The sequence below is a fragment of the Balaenoptera borealis genome (genome assembly GCF_965194805.1).
Source record: "Balaenoptera borealis genome assembly, contig: HAP1_SCAFFOLD_422, whole genome shotgun sequence".
Taxonomy (NCBI): Eukaryota; Metazoa; Chordata; class Mammalia; order Artiodactyla; family Balaenopteridae; genus Balaenoptera; species Balaenoptera borealis.
Genome location: NW_028123774.1, coordinates 161,221 through 170,704, shown reverse-complemented (window position 1 = coordinate 170,704; position 9,484 = coordinate 161,221). Strand labels below are relative to the sequence as shown.

Sequence of the window (9,484 nt, the reverse complement as noted above, 5' to 3'; positions counted from 1 at the left end):
GCGTGCCAGCTCTGTGCCCTCACGGGGGCCACACGCGGCCCGGGGTGGGTGGACGGCCCTGCTGCACCGTCGGGCACGGGAGATCAGGCCCCCCTCCACTCAGGCCAGGTGGCTCTGCCCTGCTTGTCCCAGCCAGGGGCCAGGCCTGTGCACTCGTGGGGACACTCATCCCTGTGCTCATAAGGGGCAGAGGCAAGCGGCCCTCAGTGCCTGGGGAGAGACCGTCCAGACGCACCCGTGGACACTGAGCCCAGAGCCATTGGAAACGAGCCCCCCACTGAGCCACACCAGCCCACACACCACCGCCTTCATCCACATGCACTCACTTGCCCGCGTACACGCGTGTGCAGGGCACCCACCACACACACCCACGCGCGTGCACACACTCGGGCCTTGCACACGGGCCCTCCCACAGAGCAGCCGCACAGACCCACACCCAACCACAGAGCTGGGTCTCATGAGTCCTCGCCGTAGACCCCAGCCTGGTCCCCACCCTCCAACGCCCATGGGCTGCTCAGTGGCCCCTCCCCACACTGACCGCACTGACCACCTCCGTCACCTATCCCTCCTCTTCCCTGGGGCACCGACACCGCCTGCCAAACAGGCCAAAATCCTCCCACAGCCCCCTCGTCCCGGCACTCCCAGCCCCGCGGGCACAGGGACAGAGCCCAACACTGTCCTGCCCCTTCCCTGCGGCAGGGCCCATGGCCCACGTGCTCTGCTGACCCTCCTGCCCTCCGGGTCTGGCCCCCAGGGGGCGAGGAGGCCGGGGCCTGAGCCACTGTCCTGCGGGGGGTCCGGGCACCCTCCCCCCAAGGGCCCCAGCTCAGCTCACAGCACAGGACAGGGAGCAGGACCCACTGGCCAGGCCGAGACTGGGGCCCAGGCTGGAGGAATGGGGGGCTGGGGCTGGTGCCCAGCGACTGTCCTCAGGTGCCTCTGGCCCGGCCCACCTGGGGCATCCCGCCACCACCCCGCCACAATGGGAGCCGCGCTGCGAGGCCCCGATGACCCCACCCCTGCCCCCCGGGGGCAGGCACAGCACTGACCCCCCCCTCCCTGTGCAGAACTGCTCCTAGAGGAGGAGACCTGTGCTGATGCCCAGGACGGGGAGCTGGACGGGCTGTGGACGACCATCTCCATCTTCATCACCCTCTTCCTGCTCAGCGTGTGCTACAGCGCCACCGTGACCCTCTTCAAGGTGGGCGGGCCGGCCCTGCTGTGCCCTCGCTGTCACCACTGTGTCTCCAACTGTCCCCTGTCCCCTTACTGTTCCCCACTGTCCCCTCACTGTCCCTCACGGTCCCCCACTGTCCCTCACTGTCCCTCACGGTCCCCCACTGCCCCCACTGTCCCCTCACTGTCCCTCATGGTCCCTCACTGTCCCCCACTGTACCTCACTGTCCCTCACTCTCCCCCACTGTCCCCTCACTGTCCCTCACCTTCCCTCACTGTCCCTCACGGTCCCTCACGGTCCCCCACTCTCTCCTCACTGTCTCCTCACTGTCCCTCACTGTTCCTCACTGTCCCTCACTGTCGCCTCACTGTCCCTCACTGTCTCCTCACTGTTCCTCACTGTCCCTCACTGTCCCCCACTGTTTCCTCACTGTCCCTTACCTTCCCTCACTGTCCCTCACAGTCCCTCACTGTCCCACACTGTCCCTCACTGTCCCTCACTGTCTCCTCATGGACCCTTACAGTCCCTCACTGTCCCTCACTGTCCCTCACTGTCTTCTCACTGTCTCCTCACTGTCCCTCACTGTCACTCACTGTCCCTCACTGTTCCTCACTGTCCTTCACTGTCCCTCACTGTCTCCTCACGGTCCCTCACTGTCCCTCACTGTCTCCTCACTGTCCCTCACTGTCTCTCACGGTTCCTCACTGTCGCCTCAGTGTCCCTCACTGTCTCCTCACGGTCCCTCACTGTCACCTCACTGTCTCCTCACTGTCCCTCACTTTCCCTCACTGTCGCCTCACTGTACCTCACTGTCCCTCACTGTCACCTCACTGTCTCTCACTGTCCCTCACTGTCTCCTCACTGTCCCTCACTGTCGCCTCACTGTCCCTCACTGTCTCTCACTGTCCCTCACTGTCTCCTCACTGTCCCTCACTGTTGCCTCACTGTCCCTCACTGTCTCCTCACTGTCGCCTCACTGTCCCTCACTGTTGCCTCACTGTCCCTCACTGTCTCCTCACTGTCTCCTCACTGTTGCCTCACTGTCCCTCACTGTCTCCTCACTGTCCCTCACTGTCTCCTCACTGTTCCTCACTGTCCCCTCACTGTCCCTCACCTTCCCTCACTGTCCCTCACGGTCCCTCACTGTCCCTCACGGTCCCTCACGGTCCCCCACTGTCTCCTCACTGTCCCCTCACTGTCCCTCACCTTCCCTCACTGTCCCTCATGGTCCCTCACTACCCCCCACTGTCCCTCACGGTCCCTCACTGCCCCCTACTGTCCCTTATGGTCCCCCACTGCCCCCAATTTCCCTCACAGTCCCCCATTGTCCCTCACTGTCCCCCACTGTCCCTCATGGTCCCTCACTGTCCCCCTTAGTCCCTCACTGTCCCCCACTGTCCCTCACTGTCCCTCACTGTCCCTCACGGTCCCTCACTGCCCCCCACTGTTGCTAACGGTCCCTCACTGTCCCACACTGTCCCTCACGGTCCCTCACTGCGCTCCACTGTCCCTCACGGTCCCCCACTTCCCCCACTTTCCCTCACTGTCCCCCATTGTCCCTCACTGTCCCTCACTGTCCCTCACTGTCCCTCACTTTCCCTCACTTTCTCCTCACTGTCCCTCACTGTCCCTCACAGTACCTCACTGTCCCTCATCATCCCCTCACTCTCCCCTCACCTTCCCTCACTGTCCCTCACTGTCCCCTTACTGTCCCCTCACTGTCCCCCACTCTCCCTCACTGTCCCCATCATGTCCTCATGTCCACCCTGGAAACCCTCGTTGTCCGTCGGCCCGGGGATGGGGGGCAGGCCCTGGGTGGCGGCCCAGGTGGGTTCCAGCCTGCACTCAGCCTCGCCACCCCTCAGGTGAAATGGATCTTCTCGTCGGTGGTGGAGCTGAAGCGGACGATCGTCCCCGACTACAGAAACATGATCGGGCAGGGCGCCTAGCGCTCACTACGTGCTGCGTCCAGGGCCACCCCGGACCGGCAGGACCACGTCCATCGCCTTGTGCCGCTCAGCCTGCGCCAGGCCTGCCCCTCCGCCTGCTGACCTCGCCAGCCTCTGAGCTCACGAGTACCCTCGCCTGCACCCTCGGCCTCTGGCCTCGTGGCCACCACGACCTGCCCCCCACCCCACTCACAGACCCGAGTGGACAGCAGGTGATGCCCAACCTGAGCTGATGTCCCCGCAGGACACCTCCGGGGCCCCAGGGACGACTGGGAACGCCCGGCTCGGCGTGGAGGTCCCCCTGGAGGAGGAGGAGGCCGGCCTCCCGGGCTTCTGCACAGGGCCCACCGCCTGCATCTTGTCCCAGCCGGGCTCCAGACGCAGGGTCCCGGGAGGACGGCCTGTGTCAGAAGCTGGAGGGGAACCGCCCCCCTCAGCGCCCGCCTCTCCCAGCAGGAGAGCTTCTGCTGGTGCCGCTAGTGGTCCCTCCGGTCACCTCCACCGAGGACGCTGCTCAGAGCAGGGCCTGGGCCCGAGGCCGCTGCAGGAGCCACAGCGCGGGAGGCGGTGAGGTCCAGCCAGACCGGCCTCCCGGAGAGGGCCCTGCTGACCTGGTGCCCCGCGGGCTGAGCTGGAGGGGCTCCCGAAGAAGAGGGCAGAAGGCGCGGCCAGCGCATCCTGCAGCCAAAGGCCTGAGTCACGTACAGCAGGAGCTCCGCCTGCACCGGGCTGGGGGTGAGAGGCGCGACCCCCGTAGGGCCAGCCTCCGGGCCCGGTACCAACTCTCCGCCTCTGGGGAAACACGCGCTCAGCATCCGCGTCGGAGAGGCCGCCCCCCGGGTGGGAAGGAAGGTCCACGTCATCGCAGCGTGGGGGGCTGGTCTCCGTTTTAAATGCTGGAGCCCACCGATGTTCTTTGCCGTCTCTTCATTTTCTTAATGACAATAAAGCGTTCTTTACAGTCGCCTAGCTCGCTGAGAAGTCTCCCTAGGTTAACACGCCTCCTACCCTCGAGAAGTCCACAGCCTGCCTCCCCCACACCACCGCCCAAGCCTGGGCGTCCCGCCTGGCCTGTGGGCGCAGGGGCGAGCCAGGGTCCTGGGGGAGCCACAGGGAAGTCGCACGCGTTGGGTGTGTCCGCACAGGAGGCTGTAACAGACACCACAGGGGCCTTTGACGACAGACATCACTGTCTGACACCCTGGAGGCTGGAATCCCAGATCCGGGAGGTGCAGGGCTGGCTTCTCCTGAGGCCTGTCTCCGTGCCATGTAGACACCGTCTTCTCCCGTGTCCTCACGTGGTCGTCCCTCTGTACGTGTCTCTGTCCTAATGTCCTCCTCTTATAAGGACGCCAGTCAGACTGGATTAGGGCCCACCCTAGAGACCCCAGTTTACATCATCACCTCTTTACAGACCCCATCTCCAAATACAGTTACATTCTGAGGTCCTGGGGTCCGGGCTTCAAGACTGGAATTTGGGGACACAATTCAGCCCAAAACAGCCGAGCTGAGTGCCAGAAAGGAGGACCAGGAGGGAACGCCAGGAAGCCAGGCCAGGAGGGGCAGCGGTGGGGAGGGGCTGTCAAAGGGGAGCAGAGCCAGACCAGGCTCACCGCTCAGGACAGACTGGGCAGTGAGAAGGACCGCAGGAGGCGAGGGGGTCCGGGTGGCACTGAACTCAGCTGGCTGCACAGAGGTGACCCGTGTGTCACAGGAGGCGCAGGAGTGGGGCTCCAGGGGCTCCGGTGAGGGACCAGGAAGGGTGGCCGTGCAGATGCAGTGAAGCTGCTGTGTCCGCCGGCCGGCAAGGGTGCAGGGGCGGGTCAGGACTCCGCCGTCACAGAGACCAGGGATCAAAGCCCCGTCCCTCCTGGCGATGCCACCTCAGAGCAGACACAGCCCTCCCCAGAGGGCAGAGTCAGGATCCACAGCTGTCAGCCCTTCTCAGTAAAAGCTCCACGAAAAGGGGCCGGGGCCTGGGTCGGGGGCTGGCCGTGCTGGGCTCCCTCAGCCCAGCGGTTCAGGGGGGCTGGCTCATCCCGGGGACGCGGCCTTTCGCTGCGGGAAGCCACGCGTGTGTTTGTTGCAGCCTAGCAGGGCGAGGGGAGGAGGCCGCCCCTCGACAGCCCCAGGCCGAGGCCCAGCAGGACAGCGGCCCAGACCGGGAGCCGGAGTCTGGCCAGCATGGACGCTGCGGCCCAAGGCCGTCCGATGTGCCGCTCCAGCTTCCTGTGGGGGAGACAGAGACAGACAGAGGCAGAGACAGAGAGAATGGTCTGCAGGGAAGGGGCTGCATCGCTCAGGGGGCCCTGCACCAAACGGGGAGGCCGGGAGGGGCGGCAAACAGGACGGCCGAGGGTGGACAGCCGTGTCCAGGAGAACATCTGGCCCTCGGGCACCCCGCCAGGCACGCTGGGCACGCTGGCACAGGGCCCCCTCTGCCTGCTGGGCTCCACGGGGGCTCCAGGCGACGGGCCTGGGGGTCACCCCACACCCTGCCTTTCCCTCCCCCAAACATGTAACCAAGAAGCTGAACTTGCCTGAGGACAGCACAGCCTGCCCAGCCCTGGGCCCTGCCCCTCACTTCTATCCCCCAGACCAACGATCAGCCGCTAGCCGGCCCGCCCCGCCCCGCCCCGCAGGAACGCCAGGGTGGTCACACGAGGGCCGGTCCCATGGCCTCCTAGCTGAACACCGTCCCTGGCACGGCTGCCTCTGGGCCCCTCGAGAGCTGCCCCACACTGGGCCCCAGGGCTCCCACCCTCGCCCCCCAGCAGTGCCGCACCACACGACATCCCTCACCTCTCCATGCCCCCCAAGCACCCCGAAGCCCAGTGGCCGACGCCTGCCCTTGAGCCCCTCGGGCTGCACCTGTGTGAGCCTGAGGTCAGCCTCCCGCTGCGTCCTGACCCCTGGAGCCCCCCAGACCATGAGCTCCACAGACACCTGCCAGTGCCTCACCTCGCCACCACACACCTCCATCTGTGTCTTACACACACACACACACGCCTGCACCCCTGGGCCACCACCCGGTCCCAGCCTCCTCCCTCACCAAGGGAGACATTGTCAGTCTGAACTCTGCATCCCGTTGTGGCATCTGTGCTGTGATGTCCATGGTGTGGTGTCTGTGGGGTCCAAGACATAGAATGGTCGGTATGAGTGGAGGAGGGGAAGAGAAGGCGATGCAATGGACTGAATATTTCCTCCAAAATTCATACATTGAAGCCCTAAGCCTCTAATATGATGCCATTAGGAGGTGGGCTTTGGGGAGTTGATGAGGTCATGAGGGTGCTCCCTTTTGAGTGGGATTAGTGTCCCTGTAGGGACCCTATAGAGCTTTCAGTCCTTCTCTACATTAGGACACAGCAGGGAGACGCCATCTGTGAACCAGGAAGCGGCCCTCACCAGACACCGAATCTGCCAGCTCCGTGACCGTAGACTTCAAGCCCCCAGAACAGTGAGGGCAAGTGTCTGCCGTCCATATGTGTGTGGTGCCTTGTTGGAGCAGCCGGACGAACTGAGACAGGAAACCCCTGGCCAGGTGACCCCACCCCCAGGACCCAGGTGGGCTGGCAGAGCAGTGGCAGGGCTGGTGAGATGCGGGAAGGACCCGCCAGCGCGGGGTGTAGGCACGCGAGACCCCTGGCGCACGAGCTGCTGAAGCCCCACGTGTGCTCAGCTTGCATGGGGCGGGCCTGGAGGCGGGCCAGGCCAGGATGGGGGTCGCACGGAGCCCTGCTGGGGTCCGTCCCGGTCCACGGGCTCCTGGCACTGCTGCTGCCACGTCACCAGGCCCGCCCAAAGTCACAGGGACGGTCGGCCTGCGGGGGAGAGAGCAGGGAGAACAGCCTGGCCTCCCCAAAGAGGCTCTTACGGGCACCCCCAGACGTGGCTGAGCCGCCGCACAAGGGGGGGACCAGGCTGGGCACCCGTCTCCCCGTCATCCCTGTGGATTCGTCAGACTGCTCTCCAGGCTGGGATCACCATTGCAAAGTCACAGCCAGGGCCTGCCCGGACCCAGCCATGACCGGCACGGGTGTGGGCAGGGGTAGGGGCTGGGGCTGGGGCTGGGGCAGGGGCTGGGGCTGGGGCAGGGGGCCGGTAGGTGGAGGAGTTGGTCACAGCATCAGCATGACTTGGGGTTGGGTGACAACCCCCCCACTGCCACCCCTGGGCTCTTTTCAAATGCAGGCTGCAGAGGGCCAGGCCGGGGGAGAGGCCAGTGGGGGCTGTAGAGCTTGCCCACCGCCAGGTGTGGGGACAACGAGACCAGGCAAGGGGCCAGCAGCGTCAGTGACACAGACAGACCCCGGAGGGCACAGTGCGCAGGACGAGGTGGCACACCAGCTGTCAGGCAGCTGGCTCTGGGCTCCTCAAGTGTGTCTTCACCCTGGGGGTACGTCGATGACTGTCCCCACCACTCACGGCCCCCACCCTCTGTGGTTCTGTCCTGGGGGACGAGGACACTCACCACACACTGGCCCTGCCTCAGCGGAGGAGCATGCGCTGGAATGTCCACTGTGCAGACCACCACTGCTCCGTCCCTCCGCCCTGACATTGGCAAGTTCCAGAAAGCGCCTGCTCCTTTGTCCTGGCTACCAGAACAGAGGAGCCCAGACAAACTGCAGCAAACGCAGCAGCGAGAGAGAGATAGACCCTGACATCGTAGCCTGTTCACCTGGGGGCTGTGATCTCAGTGCATCCTAGTGAAAGCTGGCTGATACAGCCACCCTCAAATGCCACTGAGTGAGGTAAACTCGACAACAAGCCCAAATGTAATAACCACATCTGACGTGCACACAGTGTCCTGACTTTTACAGGGTTTTCAGAGACTATTAGTCAGGGGTCTCAAGAGAAACAGAACCAATAGAACATAGATGACAGATAGATATAGATAGATAGATGATAGATAGACGATTGAAAGATAGATAGATAGATAGATAATAGATACATACATACGTACGTACATATGATATAGCTATATATGTATATATGTACATCTATAGATAGAGCTAAAATACAGCTAAAGATAGACATAGACATAGATGACATACATATGGAGACAACAAGATTTCTTCCAAGGAACGGGCTCTCACGTTTGTGCGGGGTTGCCTGGCAGTTCTGAAATCTGTGGGGCAGGCCAGCAGGCTGGAAGCTCAGGTGGGAGTAGGTGCTGCTGTCTTGAGGCAGAATTCCTTCCTCTCCGGGAAGTCTCAATTTTGTTAAGTCCTTCCCTGGTTGGATGAGGCCCGCCCACATCATGCAGGGTCATCTCATTTACTTGGAGCCCACTGATTGCAGATGTTAACCACATCTACAAAATACCTTCACAGCAGCACCCGGACTCATGTCAGAACACACGGCCCCGCTAAGTGGGACTGTGGCCCTGACCCTCACGGGGACCTCCTCTCCTTTCGTACTCACAACGCCCCAAGAGGCGGCGGTCACTGTCACAATCTTACCATTGAAGCCCCTGTCCGAGGGGACGCCCCGCCTCTGGGGAGGACGCCAGGGCTTCATCTATGTCTTCTGAGCCAAAGCTCATGTTCTTTCCACTGCCCACACTGCCTCTTAGAGAGACTCGACAGCACCCTCCTCCTCCGATTCCTGCCCTCGGGGACAGGCTGCCTGAGGACATCCCTCCAGCCTGGAGATGTTTGGAGAGACAGAAGCCCTGGAAGTCCTGTGAAGGTGCATCCATTTATCTACCGGACAACTGCTCACCAGATGGCAACTCTGCCATCATCGCTGGACACTGAGTACCCCGTGATGAATACCACAGATGTGGCCTCTGACCTCAAGGACATTAGGGAGCAGGGCAAAGGCAGGCATCAAGTAAATCATTCCACAGACAATGATGTAAGGACCATCATGATAAGTGCTATGAATGGAAAGCTGGAGCGTGAGGCCCTACAACAGAAGAAACAGCCCAGTCTCGGGGCCAGGGCGAACTCCCCGGGGGGAGCACCCTGAAGCAGAGCCCTGGAGGAATGGTGTGGCTGCCTTGTCAACACCTGGTCTCCTGCCCTCCCGGCCACGGAACTTCTGGACCCAGGATACGTGGGGCCAAGCGGGAGCAGATGTCAGTGACATGATAGGTTTCAAAACATGGTCTGATGATGACTCTCACACAGATACATAAAGAAAACATCTCACAATTTTATTTAACTCAATTAATTGTTTACACCCACTTCAAAGTAGAATTCAAAGTACTACATGTATAGAGTTGAATCAAGGATGCTGAAATGAGTTTATACATGGGAGGCGGAGAAGAATCAATCGTCCTTCCAAAAAAAGAGAATTTGCATTGCCATCAATTATCCATGGCTTACAGAGTTGTGAAGTAGCTCAAAGATAA

General features: G+C 62.2%; 1 gene segment (V, D, J or C); it reads left to right on the top strand.

Moving 5' to 3' along the window:
- Positions 1-9,484, top strand: part of LOC309621297 (Ig gamma chain C region-like) — a 167,329-nt gene that overhangs the window by 100,333 nt on the left and 57,512 nt on the right.